Genomic DNA, 26,998 nt, shown 5'->3' on the forward strand with positions numbered 1-26,998 from the left:
AGAAAATGTTTCCACAACTCCATATATCTTAAATATTTTTTTATTTTTTGAATTTATATATATATGTATATATATATATATTATGCTGGTTAGCTTTTGTCAATTTGAAACAAATTAGAGTTATTTGAGAAGTGAGAACATCAACTGAGTAATTGCCTGAAGAATATAGGCCTATGGGCACATCTGTAGAGAATTTTCTTGACTAAGAAACAGAGGTGAACACAGGGAAGAAGGTAGACAGACCCATAATGAGGAAAGACATAAATCCCTTGAAGAATTACAGGAAAACACAATCAACAAGTGAGGGAACTGAAAATGGATCTCAAAATGGAAATAGAAACAATAAAGAAATCACAAAGAGAGGCATGTCTGGAGATGGGAAAAAAAGGAAAGAGAAACTGGATTTGCAGAATCACGTATCATAAACAGAGTACAAGAGACAGAAGAATCTCAGGCATAGAAGATACCATTGAAGACATTGACATAATAGTCAAAGAAAGTACAAAATAAAAGCTCCTAATCCAAAACAGGAAATTCAGGACACAATGAAAAGACTGAACCTAAGAATATTAGAAATAGGAGAGAGAGAGAGAGAGAGAGAGAGAGAGAGAGAGAGAGAGAGAGAGAGAGAGAGAGGATTCCCAATGCAAAGGACCAGGAAGCATCCTCAACAAAATCATAGAAAAAAAAAATCCCTAGCATAAAGAAAGAGAAGGTCATAAACTTACAAGAAACCTTCAGTTCACCAAATAGATTAGACCAGAAAAAAAATTTTTCCCATCACATAATAATCAAAACAGTAAATGCACAGAACAGAGAAAGAATATTAAAATGTGGTAAGGGAAAAAGGCTAAAGTAACATATAAAGGCAGAGTTATCAGAATTATAGCAGATGTCTCAACAGAGACTCTAAAAGTAAGAAGATCTCAGAACAGCTGTGATATAGACCCTAGGAGAACACAAGTGCGAACCTAGGCTACTACACCCAGCAAAACTTTCAATCACTGTAGATGGACAAACCAAGATATTCCATGACAAAATTAAATTTAAACACTATCTTTCCACTAGTCCAGCCCTACAGAGCATAATAGAAGTAGAATTCTAACACAAGGAGGGAAACTACACCCTCAAAAAATGAAAAAAAAATCTCTGAACAAATCCAAAAGAAGAGGGCCACACAAATATAATACCAATAGTAACAGCAAAAATAACTGGAACCCACCATCATTGGTCTTTAATATATCCACCATCATTGATCTTTAATAATATCTCAACATCAATGGACTCAATTCCCCAGTAAAAAGACATAGGCTAACAGCTTGAATATGTAAACAGGACCCAGCATTTTTGTTGTATACAAGAGACATACCTAGGTGACCAAGACAGAAACTATCTCAGACTAAAAGGATGGAAAATTTTTCCATGCAAGTGACCCTAAGAAGCAAGCTGGAGTTGCCACTCTAATACCCAATAAAAAAGACTTTCAACTGAAAGCTATCCAAAGAGATGTTGTCTTAGGGTTTTATTGCTGTGAACAGACACCATGACCAAGGCAAATTTTATAAAAGAAAACGTTTAATTGGGGTTGGCTTATATTTCAAGAGGGTCAGTTCATTATCATCAAGTCAGGAGCATAGCAGCATGCAGGCAGACATGGTGCAGAAGAGCTGAGAGTTCTACATCTTCATCTGAAGGCTGTTAGTGGAGCACTCCCCACCAGGCAGCTAGGACTAGGGTATTAAAGGCCACACCCACAGTGGCACACCTATTCCAACAGGGACACACCTCTTAATAGTGTTGCTTTCTGCCCCAAGCATATGCAAACCATCACAGATGGGGAAGGAAATTTCACACAAATCAAAAGAAAAATCAACCAAAGTGAACTCTCAATTCTGAACATCTATACCCCAAAGGGAAGGGTATCGACATTTAAAGAGAAATGTTACTAAAGCTCAAAACACCTATTAATCCTCACACAACAATAGTTGGAGACTTCAGCATCCCACTCTCACCAATGGACAAATCATGGAAACTGAAACTAAGCAGAGACACAAAGAAACTAACAGAAGTTATGAGAAAATGGATTTAATAGATATCTATAGAACATTTCACACAAAAGAAAAAAAATATCTTCTTCTCAACATCTCATGAAACCTTCTTCAAAATTGACTATATGAACAGACACCAAACAAGTCTTAACAAATACAAGATTGAAATAATTCCATACATTCTATCAGATTACCATGAAGTAAGCCTGGTCTTCAACAACAACTAAAACAACAGAAAGCTCACATACTCATGGAAACTGAATAACTCTCTACTCATTGATAACTTAGGGAAGAAATAAGGAAATAAATTAAACTCCAGGTCTCTGGTGAATGAAATTGAAGAAGACTTCAGAAGATGGAAAATCTCCCATGCTCATGGATTGATAAGATTACCAGTAAAAATGGCCATCTTACAAAAAACAATCTACAGATTCAATGCACTTCCATTAAAATTCCAACTCAATTCTTCACAAAGATAGAAAGAGCAATTCTCAACTTCATCTGGAATAACAAAAAATCAAGGAAAATGAAAACCATTCCTAACAATAAAAAATTCTGGAGGAATCACGATCCTTGACCTTAAGCTGTACTATAGAGTAATAGGGATATAAAACCACACAATATTGGTACAGAAGCAGGTAGATCAGTGGAATACAACTCAAGACCTAGAAATAAACTCACACACTTATGGTCACTTGATCTTTGACAATAATTCAGAATCATCCAGTGGCAAAAAAGAAAGCATTTTCAACAAATGATACTGGTTCAACTGACAGTTGGCTTGTAGAAGAATGGGAATTGATCCATTTCTATCTTCTTATACAAAGCTCAATTGGATCAAGGACCTCCATATATAACCAGATATGCTGCATGTAATATAAGAGAAAGTAATCAAGAGCCACCAGCATAGGAGAAAATTTCCTGAATAGAACACCAATGGTTCAGGCTCAACAATTAACCAATGGGACCTCATGAAACTGAAAAGCTTCTGTAAGGCAAAGGACACTGTCAATATCTAAAAGAATCTAATACGCTTAAATTTCTGACTACACAAAATTATTTGTCAGGCTATGTTTGGCTAAGTAAAATCCTAGTATATTACATAATGTGTATATTTAACAATTTTTTTTGTTACACTGCAATTGTGGTAAAGAACAATGGACACATACAAAAGCATGCTATCCAAATCCCATTGACTGGTTCACAAGGCACACATACATTCATATCATTTTCACATATTTCATGTTGTTTTAACACAACTTTGTTTCATTATGACAATTTATACTGTATATGTAATAAAAATTGTAATTAAACGGTTGATATTAGCATGTTTCTTTTTTATTCGTTATTTTATGTTGAAATTTAGGTGCTTCTAGGCCATTTGAGATTCCTCTAAAGCTCTATCCTGTCTTTCTTTATCTGAATTTGCCCACCTTATCCCACCCAGTCCCTTTTTTCACCCAGGATCCTCCTTCCCTCTGCATTCCATGATTATTTTGTTCCCCCTTCTAAGTGGGATTGAAGTATCCACATTTTGGTCTTCCTTCTTTTTACGCTTCATATGATCTGTAAGCTGTATCATGAGTATTCTGAGCTTTGGGGAACATATCCACTTATCAATGAGTATATACCGTGTGTGCCCTTTTGAGTCTGGGTTAACCAGACCCCTCAGAGTTCCCAGGGACTAAACCACACACCAAAGAGTGTACATGGGCAAGTCCATGACTCCTGCTATAGCAGAGGAGTTCCTCATCTGGCCTCAGTGGGAGGGGAGGTACTTGATCCCTGTAAGGGCTTGATGCCATAGAGAAAATGGATGCTAGAATGGTAAAGTGAGATTAGGCTGGTACCCTCTTAGACACCAGGGGAAGGGGATGGGGTGGGGGATCGTGGAGGGGAGACTGAGACATATACATGTATAATTTAAAACTTTTTAAAAAAAACAAATATTATTTGAATACTATTATTTTTCATGATGACTCTTTACAGTAAAATTATTTGAACCCTGTACACTCCAGTGTGTATGGGAATATTGAAAAATAGAAATAAGAGTTGCATAATGACTATTTATAAGTGAACATTTATCTAATTTAAGCTTTTCATAATTCTACATATATAAGGAGAATGGCAGTAAGCAGGTTGACAAGAACAAGAGGAATGTGGTACTGCCTCAATTGTCTTTTCCTTTTCCAAAATGCTTAAGAGTTTTCTGAACTTACTTCTCTAAATGAAAAAGAAGAGGGGAGAAAGAAGAAAAGATCACCAACAATAAATGTGAAACCTTTATCATCTCAGACCTATGCAACTTAACTTTCCTTTGGCTATCTCAATTGGTAAGAGAGTCAATTTACTGTGGAAGTCAGTAGCGAGGGAGATCCAAAATGTGTAATGTGTTCCCAAATGTGGATAATTGGCCAATTAACATGTAGGAGAGGTGATTGCTTACCTGCAGCCTTACTGATCATACACACAGGTCTGTGGTTACCTCCAGTGTAGTTTTCTACTTATGTAGAAAACCTAGAGGCAGCATATTTAGTAAGAACAAACACAAGATTTTTGGAAAGAAAAATAAAGTGAACCACTCATTTGTCCAGAACATGTAAATAAATAAATGCTAGTTTGCTTATCTTACAGACACAGGGCTTATTTATTCATAATTTCTCTGATCTAAAAAATGAAAATGTTCCAGTGGAGCTGAACATTTTTCTGCCTACAGTGTAAAATTTCAGCTTTCACAGGTATTAATGAAAGAGATGTAACTGTATGGAAAAGACAACATGCAATGAATTATTTATAAAGTCAAATAACAAAGCAGAGCAAAGAAACCAGGCTCCTCAGAAGATGTGATGAAGTATGGAATGTTTTCTTCATGACTTCTGATCAGTGCCTTGATTAATAGACCTGGGCGCTCAGTGAATTTAACTGGCTCCCTTTCCAGGATGCACATATAAATTTGTAGTTACTTTGAATGACTAATTTGTTCTTCTTTAGAGAAATAGATTTTGCTTTGCTATATTCAAAATTTTTTCTTTGGAGACAAGCATCCATAGCAAATTAAAACATACATCATGTGCATCATCGGGAAGGAAGAAAACATGCTTTTTATATTATAATTGTCAGCTTCATGTTATCCACAATCTTATGAATACTTAAACTAACATTCTCAACTCATTCTTATTTGATAAGGTAAAGTGACATAAACAGAGATACTGGTTAGAGATCTCCCAGCAATGCAGATACTGCACATGGTTCATCGTTACTAGGCTGGTTATAATGGTGTGTTAGAGTGCTGAGTTCCACATCACAGTTGGTACCAATCCATATTTTATTGTTAGTGCCTTCTCTTTACCAATTATATATGATAGATGATTTAACTGGATTTCAGGATTTCAAAGGAATTTGTATACTTAATCTCAATTAATTTTTTGCATTTTTACTCATTTCAACTCCAATTTGTATGAAGTACTGTTAAGCATTTAATTTCAATACCTAGAAATATATTGTTAAAATCACTTTAATGCTTTAGTCACTGAATAAAGTTGGATGATCCAAAAATTTTTCAAATTAGCACAGTTTTATTTTCAATATGCAACTGCTTGTATTATAAAATTCAAATTATACTAAAATCTTTCTTTCAAAATTTATATTACTTCTTGCTAAGTATAAGTAATAATATATGATATCTGCATACATTGATTCACAATTTCAGGCATCTTCCAATTTATGACATTAATAATTTCTACTTCTTGTCAAACATGACAAAAAGTATTGAGTCACTATTTTGAGAAAAATGCAATATTTATAAAACTCTTTGTGAATATATGTTCGTGTGTATGTATATGATTATATATATATATATATATATATATATATATATATATATATATAAAAAGAACAGTCCAGACACAAAACCGAAACAATACATAACCTTCCTCCCATTGCATTCTTTTACACGTAGAGTCACTGTAAAATAAGTAACACTCATTTCTTGTCCTATCAGGTGATTTACACCCACTAAAAGAAAAGCAATGAGGAGAGGGAACTTACAATTTTGGATAAAAATATAAAAGAGAAAACTTTATTTTAGAGAATTTTCTGATAGCAACTTCAGATTTGGTATAAAATAAAATCATTACAGAAGGCTGTACAATGTGTATTTATGTTTTATGTGCTAAGAGGGAAGGGAAAAATGACACAAATGAATCTCAATGGCCTGAGATGGAGTCATGTTCAGTATTTTAAATATAGAAAGTGAGAATGCATATTTCATTTCAAGAACACAGTGAAAGCATTAAAATAAATTCTCAAGTAACAAGTTGGTAAAGATTTCAGAGTATTTGTAAAAAAATTCAGATAATTAACTTAAAATTCTATTTTCAGCAGAAACAATATAAAACATTTCACAGAATGAACAACTGATCATTCTATGGGTAATCAGAAAATGTACATGATTTTAAAAACGTTAACACCAACATTAATGGTATAACAATATTAATGAATTTCTACCTAGTGGAGGATGCAATAATAGGCTCCAATTTTTTAAAGCAATTTTGAATTTATTTTCTCCAAGCAGATAGCACACACTGGATTCCTAGCATTCACAAGACAGAGGCAAAAGAACTATAGGCTTAAGGTAAGAATGAGGACAAGTAGTAAATTTTCTATCAAAAGAACAAAATTTATTTTCTCGAGTAGGAAAGTTGTCTTTTCCATCTCCAGAACTATGAAAATTAAAAATAGTTTATTCACTATGGAAGCCTACACATATTTAAAAGACCAAAGCCAGGGCACTGTTTAGTGTTGATGAGCACAAGCCAATGATTTCATGACGATGTTTTGAATGAAGTATGCACAGAAAAATGGAGAATATCATGGGGTCTGCCATGTTCTCTCATCCCTCATAAATTAACGCTACTGATGAAAAAGTTAATTCCTCATGACCGCCACACCTCCTAAAGGAACCATTTCTTTTCCTTTTAAAAAGTTACGTATTTACTTTACAACTTGATGGCAGCTTCCCTTCCATTCTTGCACCCTCCCCACCATCAACCCCTCATTCCCTCTTCCTCTAAAAAGGGAGGCCACCTGTGGATATTGTCCAACTTTGGCCTATCAAGTTGCAGTATAACTAGTAGCATCTTTTCCTATACAGGCTAGACAAGGGAAAAGGGATCCAAAGGGAAGCAATGTGGTCAGAGAGTCCCTGCCCCTTCTTTAGAAGCCCCACATGAAGAACCAGCTGCACAGCTATTTCATATGTGCAGCGAGACTAGGCCCATGCCATACATGCCCTCTGGTTAGAAGTTCAGTCTTATGAGTCTCTGTTGGCAAAGCTCAGTTGATTCTCTGTGTTTTCTTTGGTGTTCTTAACCCTTCCGGGTCTCTCAATCCTCCCTCCCCCTCTCCCACAATGTCTAGTTGTGGGTCTCTGTATTGGTTTCCATCAGTTCCTGGGTGAAGTCTCTTTGATGATATCTATACTAGACTCCTGTCTATAAGTATAGCAGAATATCATTAATAGTGTTAGGGGTGAGCATTTTTGTCATGGCATGAGTCTCAAGCTAAGCCAGTTATTGGTTGGCCCTTCCTTCAAATTCTGTTTTACCTTTTTTTCTGCACAACGTGTAGATAGGAAAAAATTGTAGATCAAAAATTTTGTGACTGAATTGCTGTCTGAATGCCTCCAATAGAAGTCTTGCCTGGTTATAGAAAATGGGCAGTTCAGGATCTATCTCCCCATTACTAGAAGTCTTAGCCAGGGTCACCTTTACAGACTCCCTTTGAGTTTCCATTTTCCTAAGTTTCTAGCTCATCCCAGAGAAATTCAGTTGTCTCCTCTCCCAGTACTCTTATCCTCAGCCCTCCCACCACCTCATCCCTCCAGTACCCATCCTCACACTCCCCTTCCCAGACTCATCCTTCCATCCACCTCTAATGTCTAATCTAGTTCTACTTCTCAGTGAGATATAAGTGCCCCTCACTTGGGCCTTCCTTGATAATTCGCTTTTTTAGGTCTACGATTTATAGCACAGTTGCCTTTACTTTATGACTAATATCAATTCATTGTACAGTGCTTTTCTTTCTGGGTCTGAGCTACCACACTCAGGATTATCTGTTTCTAGTTCCATCCATTTGATTATAAATTTCATATTATTGTTTATTGTTGTTCTTTTTGTTTTTATTTACTTTACATGCAAACATCAGCTCCCCTTCTTCTCTCAGTACTTTCACATGCAGAAATTACCCCATTCCTCCTTCCCTATCTCCTTTGAGAAGCCCTTCTCGAGGTAACACCCCATGACAGCCCCTCACTGCTACCACCTCCCAAGTCATGTCAGGTGTCCACAGGACTAGGCACATCTTCTACTGAGGACGTTCAAGGCAGTCTATTTAGGTGAACAGGATTCATAGGCAATGGGGCAACAGATTGAGGGAGGGCTCCCTGCCTGCTGTTGAGGACCAAGCTGCTCATCTTCTACATTTATTCTGAGTGACTAGGTCCAGTCTATACTATCTAGTTTTTTGGTTGGTGATTCAGTCACAGGGAGCTCCTAAGGGTCCAGATTAGGTGATTCTGTTGTACTTCCTGTGGAGTCTATGTTCTTCTCAGGTCCATTAATCCTTCTCCCAATACTTCCATAAGACTTTCAGAACTCCATTTAATGTTTGGCCGTGTGTCTTTGCATCTCTTTCCATTAGCTGGTGGTTGGAGCCTCTTAAAGGACAGTTACGTGGTATCACTATCTATAAGCGTTACAGTATATTATTAATAGTATCAAGGATTACTTCTAGCCCATGAGAAGGATCTCAATTTGGGGCAGTCATTGTTGTGTCATTCCACCTATTTTTGCTGTATCATTCTCCCTGAATATCTTCTGGGCAGGACACATTTTGGTAGAAGATTTTGTCAGTGGGTCACTGTTCTTATCCCTCTACTTGAAGTCCTGCCCAGGTACTGAAAGTAACCACTTCTAGATCAATACATGTTACTTCTAGGAGTCTCAGAGTGGCCTCTGTAGACACCCTGGGGCCTCCCCCAGTACCAGGACTATGGCATGCCCCACACATCCATTTCTGATTTCCCTTCCCACTTCCCTGCTCCCCGTACATCTGATTCCCTTCCCCACCACACTCCCCTTCCATACTCTCTCAAACTCAGTTCTCTCCTTCTCTTGACCTCCAATAACTGTTTTGTTTTCCTGTTCTGAGAAAAATGTAACCTCCTTGGGCCCTGCTTTTTATATGCCTTTTTGAATTTATTTATTATGGCATGGCTATCCTCTTTTTTATGGTCAATATGGCTAATAACTCAGCTCTAAGTGAATACATACCATGCATGCCCTTTTCGGTTGGGTTACCTCACTGGGGATGATATTTTCTAGTTGTGTCCACTTGATGTGAAATTTGTGCTACCTTTTTATTAAATGTCAATGTCCCTCCCTTCATTTTGTCCCTCCCCCCTTAAATAGTTGTTTATTGACAGTGGGCTGGAAGGGATGGCAGATTTAGCATTCACAGACAACACCACACACACGAGGGCACAAAGAGTGATGGGAAAGAGCCTGAAGGCACCTCTTCAATAGCAAGTTGGTAGGCAGGAACCTGGAATATTAATGGAGCAGCCATAGATCAGCTCAGGTTACTCAGCATGGTTAGAGATGAAGAGAGATTCACTGGCTGCAGCTCCAGACTGGCCACTTGGGGGGTACTTTCCTTGACAAGCGAGGCTGTTGACCAGGGCTCACTTGATGTACTCCTCAGGTTCTCCTTTCCACCCCAGGCTTCTAGACCAGAGGCTTCCAGGGCTCAGCCATAGGGAAAGTCAAGGCCCATGGCTTCAGCAGGGGATACTTGTTGATGGTGTTGAGGTTGATGGATGTCTCTTCCTCATTCTGCCCTCCAGACAGAAAAGTGACCCCAGAGATAGCAGGGGGCACTGTGCAAGGAAGTGCTGTGATGGTTGCCATGGCAATCTCTTCATTGGAAAAATCTCTGGGTGCCAGCATGGCCAGGAGTGACCACGTTGGGCTTCAGCAATGTGCCTTCCAGATACACAAGGTCGTTACTCAGAGCCTTGTAGACAGCTTTCACTTACACTGGCAGTGTTTCGAGTCATGGTCTCCGTCAGGGAGAATTTCAACGTCCACAATGGTTACAGTCCCATTCTGTTAGCAGATTCTGGCATAAAGGGCTAGAACTTTGGCGTTTTCCAAAATGGCAAGGGGCGAGGGAGTATGTTCCCCAATCTTCAGCACACAGTACCACTTGGCAAAGTCGGCTCCATCCTTCTTATACTGGGCACAGAATTCAGATAGCCCATCCAGCCCTGGGTAGAGGTCTCACCATTGGTTCCTCCCAGAGGCATCACACTCTTAATCTACCTTAATGCCCACAACACCACCCTTGGACTTGACAACTTGAGGGACAGAATGTCCTTAATCTGTCTTCTGGTACAATGACTCCAGAAAGAGGGTCACACCCGCCATTAGCAGTCAGCAGCAGCTGGTGGTAGAAGTACCTGTTCTCTGTGTTCTCGGTGACAATGCACTGCAGGCACTTGGCAGTGCTTCCAGTGGACTCATCTGCAGCCAGGATGCCCTTGCTCCGGAGCCACAATTCGGTGAGCGAAATGGATAGGGCATGCTGCCAGTGGCAGTGCCAGCACTTTCCTGGAACAGGATGAGGCGAGTCTGTCAGGTACACTGGTGGGTAGGTGAAAGGATTAAGGAGGGAATGTGGCTAAGGTCACCAGAATCTCGTTCTGCCTTATACTATTCCATTTTGTAAACGAGCCACATTTTGTTTATCCATTCTTCAGTTGAGGGACATCTAGGTTGTTTCCCATTCCTGGATATTACAAATAATGCTGCTATGAACATAGTTGAGCATCAGTCTTTGTGGGATGATATAGCATCTTTTGGGCATACACCCGGAAGTAGCATAGTTGTGTTGTGAGGTAGAACTATTCCAATTTTCCGAGAAACAAGTATACTGGTTGAACAAGTTAGCATTGCCACCAGCGATGGAGGAGTGTTCCCTTTGCTCCATATCATTTTCAGCATGTGCTGTTTTTTGAGTTTTTATCTTAGCTCTTCTGATGTGTTTAAGGTGGAATCTCAGAATTTTAATTTGCATTTGCCCGATGACTAAAGATATAAAACGTTTCTTTAGGTGCGCCTTGGCATTTGTGATTCCTCTGTTGAGAATCCTGTTTGGTTCTATAAACGATTTTTAATTGGATTATTTGGATTGTTCGTGTCTGACTTCTTGCATTCTTTATATACTTTGGATATTAGCACTCTGTCAGATGTAATGTTGGTGAAGATCTTTCCCAATTTGGAGGCTGCCTTTTTGTCCTAAAAATGTTGATCCTTGTCTTACAGAGGCTTTTCAGTTTCATGAGATTCCATGTATTAGTTATTTACCTTAAAGCCTGAGCTATTGGTGTTCTGTCATGAAGTTGTCTCCTGTACTAATGATTCAAGGTCGTTCCTCACTTTCTAATCTATTAGATTTAGTGTATTCAGTAGGTTTTATGTTGAGATCTTCAATCCATTTTGACTTGAGTTTTGTGCAGGATGATAAATATAGATCTGTTTGTCTTATTCTACATGCAGACATACAGTTAGACCAACACCATTTGTTAAAGAAGCTCTCCCTTTTCCATTGTGTGGTTTTGGCTTCTTTGTCAGAAATCAATAGCCATAGGTGTGTGGGTATACTGCTGGGTTTTCAATTTTATTCCACTGATCAACTTGTCTGTTTCTATACCAATATGGTGTTTTATTATTATTGCTCTGTGGTACAATTTGAAGTAAGGGATAGTGATACCTCCAGAAGTTCTTTTATTGTTCAATGTTGTTTTAGCTTTCCTGGGTTTTTGTTTTTTCCATATGAAGTTTAAAATTGTTCTTACAAGATCTGTAAAGAGTTATGTTGAAATTTTGATGGGGATTGTGTGTTGAATCTGCAGATTGCTTTTGATAAGATGCCTGCTTCCACTGCTAATCCTACCTATCAATGAGCGTGGGAGATCGTTTCATCTTCTGGTATTTTCCTCAAATTCTTCTTTCAGAGACTTGAAGGTCTTGTCACACAGGTCTTTAACTTGCTTGATTAGAGTTACACCAATATGTATTATATAATTGGTGGCTACCATGAATGGTATTATCTCCCTAACTTCTTCCTCATCTGTTTATTGCTTGTATGAAAAAGGGATACTGATTTCTTTGAGTAAATTTTGTATTCATTCATATTGCTTGATATTTTTATCAGCTGTAGAAGTATATTGTTAAAAAAATTTTTTTAGGGTCACTTATTTGTGCTATTATTTTTTTTCTGTAAATAACAATAGTTTGACTTTTTTTCTTACCAATGTGAATCCGCTGTGACTTCTTTAGTAGTCATATTGCTCTAGCTAGAAATTCAAGTTCTTTATTGAAGAGATGGGGAGACAACAAACAACCTTGTCTTATCCCTGATTTTAGCAGAATTGTTTTTAATTTCTCTTCATTTAATTTTATTTTGGCTACTGGCTTGCTGTATATTGTCTTTACTATGTTTACAAGTGTCCCTTATGTCACTGATCTCTGCAAGACATTTAACATGAAGAGGTGTTGGATTTTGTCAAAGGCTTTCTTGGCATCTAAGGAGATGATCATGTGGTTTTTTTACCATTTGGTTATATGGTAGAAAACATTAATAAATTTTTATATATTGAACCACCCCTGCATTCCTGTGATAAAGCCAACTTAACCATGTTGGATCATGTCTTTGATGTGTTCTTGGATTGGGTATGTGGAATATTTTATTGAGTATTTTGTAACAATGTTCATAAAAAAAATGTTCTGAAATTCTGTTTCTTTGTTGAAACTGTGTGGTTTAGGTATCTGGGTGACTATTGTCTTAAAGAATTAGTTTGGCAGTTTTCTTTCTGTTTCTATTTTGTGGAATAGTTTAATAAATTTTGGCATTAGCTCTTCTTTGAATGTCTGGTAGAATTCTGTATTATAAAAAAAGCCCAGGGCATATTTTTGGTTGGAAGAATTTTAATAACTGCTTCTATTTCTTTAGGTGTTATAGGACTATTAAGATACTTTAACTGATCTTGATTTAATTTAAGTAATTTGTTTCTGTCTAGAAAACCGTCCATTTCATTGGGATTTTCTGATTTTGTAGAGGACAGGCTTTTGAAGTTACATATAATTTTCTCAAGTGTCTGTTGTTATGGTTCCCTTTTCATTTCTGTTGTTGTCATTGTTGTTGTTTTTGTTGTAGGGAATACTGTCTCTCTGACTTTAACTTTGTTTGGCTAAGGGTATACATATCCTATTGATCTTCTCCAAGAACTAGCTCTAGTTTTGTTGATTCTTTGTCTTGTTCTCTTTTTTTAAATTGATTTCAGCCTTGAATTTTATTATTACCTTCCATCTGTTCTTCATGGGTGTGTTTGCTTATTTTTCTAGAGCTTTCCTGTGTACTTTTAATTCATTAGTATAAAAACTCTGATTTTTTTTAATAAGAACACTTAGTGCTGTGAACTTTCTTCTTAGCACTGCTTTCATTGTGTCTCAGAATTTTGGGTATGCTATACCCTCATTTTCATTGAATTATAGAAAGTTTTTCATTTCTTTCTATATTTCTTCGCTGACCCAGCCTCATCATTGATTAAAGAGCTATTCAATTTCCATGACTATGTATACTTGCTGTTGTTTCTGTTGTTGAACTCCAGTTTTAACATATGGTGATCTGATAAGATGCACGGGGTTATTGTTCCTGTTGAGGCTTCCTTTGTGACAGATTGTATGGTCAATTGTGGAGAAAGTTCTGCAAGGTACTAAGAAATAGATTTATTCTTTTGTGTTTGGACAAAATATTCTCTGGATATCTGTTCAGTCCATTTGAATAATTACACTTGTTATTTTTATTTGTTCTCTATTTTCGGTCTCGATGACATTAATAAGAGTGGGGTGTTGAGGTCTCTGACTATCAATGTGTGGGATTTAAACTTTAGTTATGTTTTGTTTACAAACATAGGTGCCCTTGCATTTGGGGAATAGATATTCAGAATTGAGATGTCCTCTTGATAGATTTTTCCTTTGATGAGTATGAAGTTTGTTTCCCCATTTTTTTATCACTTTTTGTTGAAAGTCTATTTTATTAGATATTAGAATCTTATCTCTTAGGTATGTTTGTTTAGAAAAACTTTTTGTTGCCTTTTATTTTGAGATAATGTCTATCTTTGTTGCTGATATCTGTTTCTTTATACATTAGAGTGATGGATTCTGTTTAAGCATTCATTCTAGTAGTCTATGTCTTTTTACTGAGGAATTGAACCCATTGATTTTAATAACCAACGATTTTTCAATCCTGTTACTTTGATGTTGATGGCGGTAGTGTGTGTGTGTGTGTGTGTGTGTGTGTGTGTGTGTGTGTGATTGTGTTTCTCTTCTATTCATTTTTATTATGTAAAATTATTTATTTCTTAAGGGGCTTTTTTTTGAGTGTAGTTAGCTTCAATGGGTTGCAATTCTCCTTCTAGTATCGTGTGTAGGGCTGGGTTAATGAAAAGGTATTGTTTAAATTTGGTTTGGTCATGGACTATCTAGATTTCTCCATCTATGGTGATTGAAAGTTTTGTTGGGTATAGTAGTCTGGGCTGACATCTGTGGTCTCTTAAGGTCTGCAATACATCTGCATATTTTTTTGTTATGTACTTTTATTGTTTGATTATTATGTGGCAGGAAGATTTTCTTTTGTGGTCAAATCTTCTTGGTGTTCTGTAAAATTCTTGTATATTTACAGGCATCTCTTTCTATAGGCTATGGAAATTTTGTCATACAATTTTGTTGAAGATGTTTTCATGGCCTTTGAGCTAGAAATCTTCTTCTGCTTCTTCTTCTGCTTCTTCTTCTTCTTCTTCTTCTTCTTCTTCTTCTTCTTCTTCTTCTTCTTCTTCTTCTTCTTCTTCTTCTTCCTCCTTCTCCTCCTCCTCCTCCTCCTCTTCCCCTTCTTCCTCTTCCTCCTCCCCCTCCTCTTCTTCTTCCTCCTCCTCCTCCTCCTCCTCCTCCTCCTCCTCCTCCTCCTCTTCTTCTTCTTCTTCTTCTTCTTCTTCTTCTTCTTCTTCTTCTTCTTCTTCTTCTTCTTCTTCTTCTTCCTCCTCCTCCTCCTCCTCCTCCTCTTCTTCTTCTTCTTCTTCTTCTTCTTCTTCTTCTTCTTCTTCCTCTTCCTCCTCCTCCTCCTCCTCCTCCTCCTCCACCTGCTGCTGCTACTTCTACTACTACTACTACTATTGCTATTCCTATTATTCCTAGTTTTTGTGTTTTCAAAGGATCCTAAATTTCCTGAATGTTTTGTGTCTTGAATTTTATGGGTTTGCATTTTCTTTTATTGATATATTGATTTCTTCTATCATATCTTCTATACTTGAGATTAGTTCTTCCATCTCCTGTATTTTGTTGGTGATGTTTATGTCTGTAGTTCCTGTTCAGGTTCCTAGGACTTCCATTTCCAGGATCACCTTAGTTTGTTTTTTCTTTATTGCTTCTATTTACAGTACTTTGACAATTTTATTCATGTCGTTCACCTGTTTAATTGTATTCTGCATTTCCTTATATCTATTTGCTTCTTTATTTAATACCTCTACTTCTTTGAATGTATTTTCCTGTATTTCCTTAAGGGATTCATTCATTTGTTCTTTAAAGACCTTAATCATCATTATACGATTGGTTTCAAGATCATCTTCTTGGGATTTGGTTTCCTTAGAATATACATGGTTTGCTATAGCAGGACAGCTGGGCTCTGGTAGTACCATACTAAACTGGGTCCCGTTAATTGGGTTCATATGCTGTCCTTTAGGCCTGTGGTTTTCCCCGGTGTTGGCTGGGTTATCCGGAAGGGAGCTGAACTTCTTGGAAAGGTGCAGGGAGCCATGTGCCAGACAATGATGGTCAGGTCACCAAAATCTTCTGGCTATGCCTCAAGCAGTCCCTCCTGGCAAGGAATTGGTGGGGCAATGTTCCAAACTTGTAGTTCTTAGGGTCTTTGCAGGCCTCCACAGGGAAGCAGAATGCTCTTGGATTTCTGCAAAGCCCTTGGGAGGAATGAACAAGCCCAGAGGTAGATAATGGAATTCAGGGGATGGTAGGTAATTCACCTCTATTGACTGTGTCTCAGGCAGACCTCACTGGGATGGGCTTGGTAGATCACAGTTCCAAGCTGATGAGTCTTCTGGGCCCCTGGAGGCTTCCACAGGAAAGGAGAATATTCTTAGGTTCCTGCAAGACTCCTTAAAACCTAAGTTTGAGCCCAGAGCCTAAAAATGCAATTCAGGAGACTGCTCACAACTCACCTCTGCTCAGAAACTTTTCTTAATACTATTTTGATAATAGTGAAATTTTATGGATTTTGAGGAGAGTACTATTAATTAATCATTTAAAGAAAAGAAAGTAATAGCAACTAATAAATGGGGAGGAACATATTCAGAAGATTAAGAATTAACCTAAAACAATGGTATAAGAAATTGAGTCCATGTTTTTCCTTAATTTGGAGAAAGTCATTCACCAGATTATGAAAGGAAAATGAAAAGATTTGTAGGCCAATTGTTTAATGTGGGAGGAACAACATCCTACACACATACCCATGATGGTTATATGATTTTCTTGATATCTGTGTAGATATCATGTCACATAAAAGGGAATTTGGTAGGTATTTTAGGTATTAAAATAATAGTCTTATTAATTTATCTGGATAATAAGTCTAATCTCATGATCTCTTGATGTCATACAACTTTCTTATGCTAAGACACTAGAAGGAAGAGATAGAGACAAAAACACAAACCTCCAATTTGAAGTATAAGAAGGTTCAACACTAATTTCGTTAGAAGGAGAAAAAGTCCTCATACGACAAATAACAAATTTGTCTCAAAAAAATCTAATAACAGTGACAAACTTCAGAAAACCAATTTGTAACACCAACACTAAACTTTCATCCTCAGAATCTGCAGGAGGGATCTCACAATGGCTCCATTTAAACGCTCAACTTGAGATTTTATAGCCCTGAGCAGAGAACTCACTGAGTTGAACTCTGCCAGGACTTCTGAATTATGGACTAGTAAACCATAAATAGTTGTGCTACTTTTAGCCATATGTTTTCAGTTAATATTTTACAATCAGAGGTTCCAAATAAGTACAGGACACTGAAATAGCAACTTATCAAAAATGCATGCTAATCTCTCTCTCTTACCAAAAGATCCACTGAAAAGTAATTCTATGTAACAAAACACTATAGCAAGCTAAAATAATAATAAAGGTTTTTAAATGTTTGATTTCTTTCACTAAATTCAACAAAATGCTATGTGAACATCATAAAACAAAGAATCTATAGAATTTTTACATGTATTTAGAATTATATTCTTTGAATTTACTATAGAAACTAACATAGTTATCTCCGTTACAATTATATGCAAGCTAATTTTTAAATTATGTCAGCCTACACTGTGTTCTGTTTTAATTTGTGACTTTTGATTTTCTTGAAATATTTGACCATCTTCTCAGATCCAAATACTTTCTATTTTTACTGAATTATTTCTTTTTATTTATTCATTATTGCATATATGAATATAGTAAAATCTTGTTAGCCATGTATATGTATAAAATACTACAGTTATTACAGTTAGTATATAGCAGTATTTTGAAATATCTAGACAGCTATATGTAGGATGTTTTAGTTTCACAAAATTGCCTGGCAAAATAATACATTGGAATATACAGTTTAGATTACATTACATTGTTCAAAAGTCCTTGATTACAATAAGCAGTGTGTTACCCACAATGGCATAAGAGGGAGTGTTCTCTCCTGCCTAACACTTTGCCTGTGTATATTTGGGGAGATGTTTAAAGGAATTATTGAATACAAAAAAAGGAAAGTGTCAACAGAAAACCATTCAAGTTATAGTGAAGCAATATCTCCTACGGATAGAGAAAGAAAGGAATAAAAATGAATTAGTGCAACAAAGCAGAGATCAATAACATGTCATGTATCTGTCAGTGTTAACTAATACCAGGTATTCAAAGACAAATCAACAGTCTAATATCCACAATTAAGCATGCTTGTATATATAAGCAAAACAAGGAAGAGGGAAATGTTTAAATGTCAAAATAAGCAATAATAATGTCAAATTAAACAATAACAAATAATAAACCTTTATAGAATTGCTTTAATAACAGTTATTAAAGATGACAACTTCTAGATTATCAAGTATTTCTTTAATTTTTCACATAGGTATTCATGACACACATTATATTAACAAAGAAATCAAGATTTGTATTTGTACCTTTTCTATTATGGGTTTGTCAAGTCATTTTTCAATAAATCAATCATACCAAAGTGACATATTTTGTTGCTTTGACTTATAGAACTGTTTTCAGATAGGAGCTCAGTAGGCTGTCCTTTGAGAGGCTCTACCAGAACCTGACTTAGAGAGATGAAGACACTCATAGCAAACAGAGCTCGGGGACCCCAATGTAAGAGATATGGAAGGACTGAAGAGCTGACGAGGATTACAACCCCATAGAAAGAACAAAAATATCAACTAATTGGACCCCACAAAGATCCCAGGAGCTAAACAACCAATCAAAGAGTATACACAGGTGGGTCTGTGGCTTCCACTACACTTATAGCAGAGGATACTTTATCCAGAATTAATGGGAGGGAAGGTGCTTGGTCCTGTGGAGGTTTGTTGCCCCAGCAAAGGGGAAGGTTAGAGGTGTGAAGCCAGAGAAGGTGAGTAGGTAGGGGAGAATCTTTTAGAGGCAAAAGGGGAAAGGGGATGGGAAGGGGATTTGTGGAGGGAAAATGAGGAAGAGGGACAACATTTGAAATGTAAATAAATAAAATAATCAATAAAAATTTTAGGCTTACTAAACACTGCTTACTCTAACCTAGATTGTACAACACATATAGTGACTCTCTTAATCTTGTTCTTACATTTAAAATGTTCACCAGTACTTCTACAGCATAAGTCTCAATAGAACTTTTACAAATATTATACCTCTTAAACACAAAATCAAAATTTGTAATTGACAAAACATATTAAGTTACTTTATTTTACATCCAACATGAAGGTCATCACTTGATAGTTTTATTTTAATTCGTATCAAATACAACTTTGAAGTTATTTTTTGTTAAAAATAATTTTAACCAGGTACACTGAATCTAATAGAAGATAAGGTGGGAAAGAGCCTTGAACTCAATGGCACAGAGGTAAATATTCTAAATAGAATTACAATGGCTCAGGTTCTAAGATAAAAAATTGATAAATGGGACCTCATGAAACTGGAAAGCTTCTGTAAGGCAAAGGACATTGTCAATAGGACAAACAAGCAACCTACAGTTTGAGAAAAGTTTTTCAGTAACCCCACATCCAATAAGAGGGCTGATATCGAAAACATATAAAGAAATCAAGAAGTTAACCACCTGAACCAATTACAAAAAAACACACATGGTATGCACTCACTGATAAACAGATATTGGTCCAAAAATAAGGAATACCCAAGATACAATTTAGAAACCACATGAATCTCAAGAAGGAATGGATGGACCAAATGAAGGACCAAAGAATGGATGCTTCTGAACTTCTTAGAAGGGGGAACGAAATCACTCACAGCAGAAAATATAGAGCCAACACATGGAGTAGAGACTGAAGAAGAGGCCATCCAGAGACTGAAAAAGAGGCCATCCTGAGACTGCCCCATCTGGTGGATCCATCCCATATACAAACCCAGGCAATATTTTGATGCCCAGAAGTGTGTGCTGACAGGAGCCTGGTATAGCTTTATCATGAGAGGCTCTGCCAGACCTTAACAAATACAGAAGTGGGTGCTCATATCAAACCATTGAACTGAGAATAGGGTCCCCAATGGAGGAGTTAGAGAAAGTACTGAAGTAGCTCAAGGGGTTTGCAACCCATAAGAAAAACAACAATATCAACCAACCAGACCCCCAGGGACTAAACCACCATCCAAAGAGTACACATGGCTCCAGCTGCATATGTAGTAGAGAATGGCCCTGTTAGGCATCAATCAGAGGCAAGGCCCTTGGTCCTGTCAAGGTTCAATGCCCTAGTGTAGGGGAATGTCAAGGCAGGGAGGTGGGAGGGAGTGCTTCTCAGCCATTGGAGATTTCTCTTTTGTGATTACCCTGAAAGAAGCAGGGTAGGGGGATGGGATAGAGTGTTTCTGGAGCAGAAACTGGGAAAGGGGATAACGATAATGTTTAAAATATAAATAAAATTCTAATAAAAGAAAAAGAGAAACAAAAAAAGAAAGAAATGAAGCTAACCACACACAAAAAAGAAACAATAAAAAATGCTATGTAGAACTAAACAGAAAATTCACAAAAGAGGAATCTCAAATGGCTGAGATATACTTAAAGAAATGTTCAAAATCCTTAGTGATAAGGGAAATGCAAATCAAAATGAACTTACACCAATCAGAATGGCTAAGATGAAAAACTCAGGTGACAGCAGATGCTGGCCAGGCTGTAGAGAAAGAGGAAGGTTTCTCCTTTGCTGGTGAGATTGCAAACTGGTACAACCACTCTGGAAATCAGTCTGGAGGTTCCTCAGAAAATTGGAACTAGAACTACCTGAAGACCAAGCTACACCACTCTTAGCATATACCTAGAGGATTCCCCACCAGGCCAGATGATGCCACACTGTGTCACAGGGACTGGTGTTTCACTATGTTTATAGTGACCTTATTTGTGAAAGCTAGATGCTGGAAACAACCCAGATGTCTCACAAAGAAAGAATGGATATAGAATAGGTATTAAGAACTAGGACATCATTAGTTTTCCAAACAAATGGATGGAACTGGAAAATATCATTCTGAGTGAGGTAACTCAGACCCAAAAGGACATGCATGGTATGTACTCACTAGTAAGTGGATATTAGCCAAAAAGTACAGAATATTGAGGACACAATCATAGAACTCAAGAAGGTTAACAAGCTAAAGGGCCCAAGTGAGGATGCCTCAGTGGCATTTGAGAGGGAGAAGAAAACAATCACACTGTGAGGCAAGGGGAGGGAGAGACCTGGATGAGAGAGGGTTCAGGGAGTGGAAGGGGAGAATATAACTAGGTATAGGAGTGGGGAAACAGGACTGAAGCCCTGAGGGCCAGCAGAAAGAATGAAAACAGGAAACCTCCACAGGTGGGAGGCGTGAGGGGGAGGACCCCTCTAGAATATATAAGAAAACTCAGAGGTGAGAGACTCTCAGGACTCAAAGGGACAGACCTTGAGTGAAGTGCTCTACAGTGGGCAGGGGAATTTATAGAGTCTATCCTCTGTGGAGGGACAGGAGGATATCAAGTGGAAGGATGGGATTGAGGTAACCCAATCACAGAAAAACACACATGGTATGCACTCATTGATAAGTGGCTATTAGCCCAAATGCTGAATTACCTAGATGCCTAGAACAAATGAAACTCAAGACGGATGATCAAAAATGAATGCTTCCACTCCTTCTTTAAAAGGGGAACAAGAATACCCTTGGCAGGGAATAGAGAGGCAAAATTAAAACAGACACAGAAGGAACACTCATTCAGAGCCTGCCCCACATGTGGCCAATGCATATACAGCCACCCTATGAGACAAGATGGATGAAGCAAAGAAGTGCAGGCCGATAGGAGCCGGATGTAGATCGCTCCTGAGAGACACAACCAGAATACAGCAAATACAGAGGCGAATGCCAGCAGCAAACCACTGAACTGAGAATAGGACCCCTGTTGAAGGAATCAGAGAAAGAACTGAAGAGCTTGAAGGGCCAAGACCCCATATATAAACAATGCCAACCAACCAGAGCTTCCAGGGACTAAGCCACTACCTAAAGACTATACATGGACTGACCCTGGACTCTGACCTCATAGGTAGCAATGAATATCCTAGTAAGAGCACCAGTGGAAGGGGCCCTGGGTCCCTAAGACTGAACCCCAGTGAACTAGATTGTTGGGGGGAGGCGGCAAGGGGGAGATAGGAGGGAACACCCATAAAGAAGGGAAGGGGGGAGGGGGATGTTTGCCCGGAAACCGGGAAAGGGAATAACACTCGAAATGTATATAAGAAATACTCAAGTTAATTTAAAAAAAAAGAAAAAAAAAGAAAAAAAAAAAGAAATGGTATCTATGTACTAGAGAAAATGTTTCTATTTCTGGGCCTGGGCATGACTGTTTTTAATTGGATTTCATTAAGATGTTCCTAATTTTATTTCTACCAAAATATGTTTAAAATTGTAAATATGCAGTTGAATTTATTTTCTAACTTCTCCTAGTGTTTTTTATTAGAACAGCTATATAAAATACCCCTATTCTAAATTATATTTACAAGTTCCTTCACCCTAAGGATACTCTTGGAAGTCGGTTTGCTGAAAACAACCACAAAGTCATATACTGCATTTGTTTTCTTTCATGATCGTAACTTAATATAAAATAATACTTACCCTCCGACATTTCTCATTTTCATTCAATTTTTTGAAAAGCCATTATTTAGATGAGAGAATATTCTATCTGCTCAATTTTGTTCATGTCTTTGCATTATCATTTGCTTTCTTCTCTCATGGCTGAGAGGTCACCTATATACACAGGTTATACACATTCTTGTCACCTCATTTCCACTTTGTGACCAAAACCCATCTGATCTTTACTGCGTGTTACCTAATATCTCATGATATTCACTTGTTACACGATGTACTGTTTGTTACCAGATACAGCTGGCAGCTTCTGATATGCCCATGTCAAGTTCTCTGGTTCTGTTAGGAGACAATGTGTCCTCCACAAGAGTTATTCTTAAATCCATTCTTACAGTGGAAATGAATGTTATTTTTAAGTCTATCACTTCTTATGTCTCTCTTCACTGCCACTCCTCTACACAGTACAACTCTGCCATACCAGTATATTCTGCCATGTTCTTCCTGGAAATTCAGTTTATACAGAAAAGATAAGAAAATACGTTTAATAGTTGATGAGTTTTTCAACAGAAAGTTTGATACTAGTCATTACGAAGGAAGCTAATGAACTGTGTGTTTCTTAAGTATTAGTTTAAGAAGTCCTGATATGCTATAGCCATAGTGTGATCCCAAAGCTCATGATTATTATATGTTGCCCACCTTCCAAATCTTAAGTTAAGGAAACTCTTGTTCCTTGTTCATATGACACGATCATCATACCTTGGCGAACTCTTTGCTTTGTCTCTGTCCTCATTCTCTAGCCTTCGTATAATTTAACATTTCAATCACTTCAAAAATGGATATATATATATATATATATACACACACACACACATGGGTGTGAAGATTTATTCTTACAATGTAATCACTTGTGAGTTCAATATCATCTTCAACTACGTACAGTGAGTTCCAGAACAGCCTGAGCTACTTAAAAATGTCTGCAAAGAAAACAGCACTAACAAACAGAAGCAAGAGCCATGCATAGTGGCACGTACCTTTAATCTAATCCCTCAGAGGACAGAAGCAGGAGGGTCTCTGTGAATTCAAGGTCGACCTAGTCTACAAAGAGAATTCCAGGCTATCCTGGGCAACAGAGAAAAAAACAATTTTTTTTGAGGATCCCCTTGGTATAAACATCAGGATGGGAACTGTCTCTGTGACCTTTTAAACCAAACCCACCTTTGCATTGTTTACTTTTTCCCTCTTCTTTTTTTTAATTGAGTATTTTTATTTACATTTCAAATGTTATCCTCTTTCCTGTCCATAAACCCACTATCCCATCTCCTCTCCCCTTCTTCTATGAGGGTGTTCCCCACCCACACACCCACCACTTCCTGACTCCCTGTCCTGGTATTCCCTTACAGTGGGGCACTGAGACCTAGCAGAACCAAAGGCTTTCCCCATTCTGATACCCAACAAGGCTGTTCTCTGTTAAATATGCAGCTGGAGCCATGGGTCTTTCCATGTATACTCTTTGGATGGTAGTTGAGTCCGTGGGAGCTCTGGTTGGTTGGCATTGCTGTTTTTATGGGGTTGCAAACACCTTCAGCTCCTTCAATCCTTTCTCTAACTCCTCCATTGGGGGCCCATTCTCAGTTCAATGACTGGCTGCAAGCATCTTCCTCTGTATTTGTCATGCTTTGGCAGATCCTCTCAGGAGACAGCTCTATCAGGGTCCTTTCAGCAAGCACTTCTTGGCATCAGCAATATTGTCTGGGATTGGTAGCTTTATATGGAATGGATCCCAGGTCAGGCAGTCTCTGCATGGGCTTTCTTTCAGTCTCTGCATTGTCAGTCAAACATTGTCTCCATATCTCCTCCTATGAATATTTTGTTCCCCCTTCTAAGAAGGACTGAAGCATCCATACTTTGGTCATCCTTCTTGAGCTTCATGTGGTCTGTGGATTATGTCTTGAGTAATTCAAGGTTTTGGGCTAATATCCACTTATCAGTGAGTGCATTCCATATGTATTTTTTGTGATTGGGTTACCTCACTCAGGATGATATTTTCTAGTTCCATCCATTTGCCTATGAATTTCATGAAGTCATTGCTTTGAATAGCTGAGTAATATTCCATTGTGCAGATGTACCACATTTTCCGTATCCATTCCTCTGCTGAGGGACATCTGGGTTCTTACCAGCTTCTGGCTATTATAAATAAGGCTGCTATGAGCATAGTGGAGCATGTCTTCTTCTTATATGTTGAAGCAACATTTGGGTATATGCTCAGGAGTGGTATACTGGGTCCTAAGGTAGCACTATGTCCAATTTTCTGAGGAACCTCTAGACTGATTTACAGAGTGGTTGTACCCAGCTTGAAGAGTGTTGCTCTTTCTCCGCATTCTCACCAGCATCTGCTGTCACCTGAGATTTTATCTTAGCCATTCTGACTGGTATGATGTAGAATCTCAGTTTGATTTGATTTGCATTTCCCTGATGACTAAGGATGTTGAACATTCCTTTAGGTGCTTCTAAGCCATTCAATATTCCTCAGCTGAGAATTCTTTGTTTAGCTCTATACCACATTTTTAATAGGGTTATTTGATTTTCTGGAGTTTAACTTCTTGAGTTCTTTGAGTTCTTATATATTGGATATTAGCCCTCCATAGAATGTAAGATTGGTAAAGATCTTTCCCCAATCTGTTAGTTGACATTTTGTCCTAATAACAGTGTCCTTAGCCTTACAAAAGCTTTGCAACTTTATGAGGTCCCATTTGTCAATTCTTCACCTTAGAGTATAAGCCACTGGTGTTCTGTTCCAGAAATTTTCCCCAGGGTCCATGTGTTTGAGGCTCTTCCCCACTTTTTCTTCTATTAATTTGAATGTATCTGGTTTTATGTGGAGGTCCTTGATCCACTTGGACTTGAACTTTGTACAGAGCGAAAAGAGTGAATCAATTTGCATTCCTCCACATGCTGACTGCCACTTGAACCAGAACCATTTGTTGAAAATGCTATCATTTGTTTTCCCACTGGATGGTTTTTAGCTCCTTTGTCAAAGATCAAGTGACCAGAGAAAAAGAAATAAACATGTTAAAAATCTTGGAAAATGTTGATACAAAGACAGTTACATGTATAAATATAGAGCCGAAACATATAAATATATACAAGCACACTTGTAGCACACGTTTATGTTCAACTTTTATTTTCTATACTTCTTAGAATATCTATATGAATATCAATCAATACATTTCAGATAATCCAGCATAATTTTACTAAGAAATCATAATAATGCACAAAACATAGTTGTTGCTGCTATAGACATTCTTTCCTTGTTTTTATCTCAAGGCATTTTGAATGTCTTATTGGGAAAAGAAAATGATAGTGAATTCTCTCATTTCTAAATTCATTTAGAGTTAGACAAAAATTTTGTTTGATTTTAAAACGTATAACTTTTGATTTCAGTACTGAAAATATAGTACTTAAGATCATTAGAATTTTAAATAATTTTATTCATATCATAAGTAAATGCTGAGAAATTTGAGATAAAATATTATCACTAATACACAATAAACAAAGTAATAAATAACTTTTGATGGGCTCTTTCATCATTTGGATGTAATATATAAATGTGTAAAATGAGTGTTATAAGTTCAAACTAATTTTGATTGATGCCATCATCAATTGCATATATGTACATGTATTTGGGTTTCATTCATTTACAGCAGTTCTATCAGTTTGTGAGCTTGGTTGTCAAGTATCCTTTCAATGTTTCTATAGCTGATAAGATGGAAAGGCTGATTTATGACCTCTTTTTAGAACAAGGACAAGGCATGTTTTTAATAGAGTAATTACAGGAGTGTATCCTTTAGTGTCAGTTCAGGACACTTTGTAATTGGCAATCTAGTAAGATTCAGATTCCAAACCAACATGATATATTATGCACTGACCTCCAGCACTCTGTCTCCTCTGGTACCAGTGAGGCAACTCACCCTGAAAAGGACATAATACACATGTTTTTTGTGGTGCCATGCATGGTAAAATTCTCAAACCTGTCTTATGCTAGTCTTCCTCCACCCAAGTGAAACTAGTGCAATCTCTTAGAGAACGTCTCGGATTCTTCATATTCCTTCATAGAAGTAGGTTTTGTTGTTGTTGTAGTAGTAGTTGTTGTTTTGTTTTGTTTTCAAATTGTTTTAACCGTAATGTGTTTCCTTTCTCCTTTGTACTTACTCATCTTAAATTGAACTACCTTCACCTTCCACCTTCAACTCTAGCAAATGCTGGCTAGCCAATGTCCATGACTTTCTACTCTAGACATGTATTCTTCTTCCTTACACTGCCAATAGGAGTTGTATAACTCCTATTTTACTGCAAATTTTATCTTTGTATAATCTCTATAACCTCTCATTCCACAGTTGTACAGTTAAAATAATGACATAAAAACCTGAATTCTTTGTTCCTAAGATATTCCTCTCATTCATCAGATACCTTTCACTCCTCAGTTCC

General features: G+C 37.3%; 1 pseudogene; it reads right to left on the bottom strand.

Annotated features, from left to right (window-relative positions):
* Nucleotides 1-9,687: 9,687 nt before the first annotated feature.
* LOC116895966 lies at nucleotides 9,688-12,455 on the bottom strand (annotated as a pseudogene).
* Between the last annotated feature and the right edge of the window lie 14,543 nt (nucleotides 12,456-26,998).

This window comes from Rattus rattus, chromosome 3 (assembly GCF_011064425.1).
Source record: "Rattus rattus isolate New Zealand chromosome 3, Rrattus_CSIRO_v1, whole genome shotgun sequence".
Taxonomy (NCBI): domain Eukaryota; kingdom Metazoa; phylum Chordata; class Mammalia; order Rodentia; family Muridae; genus Rattus; species Rattus rattus.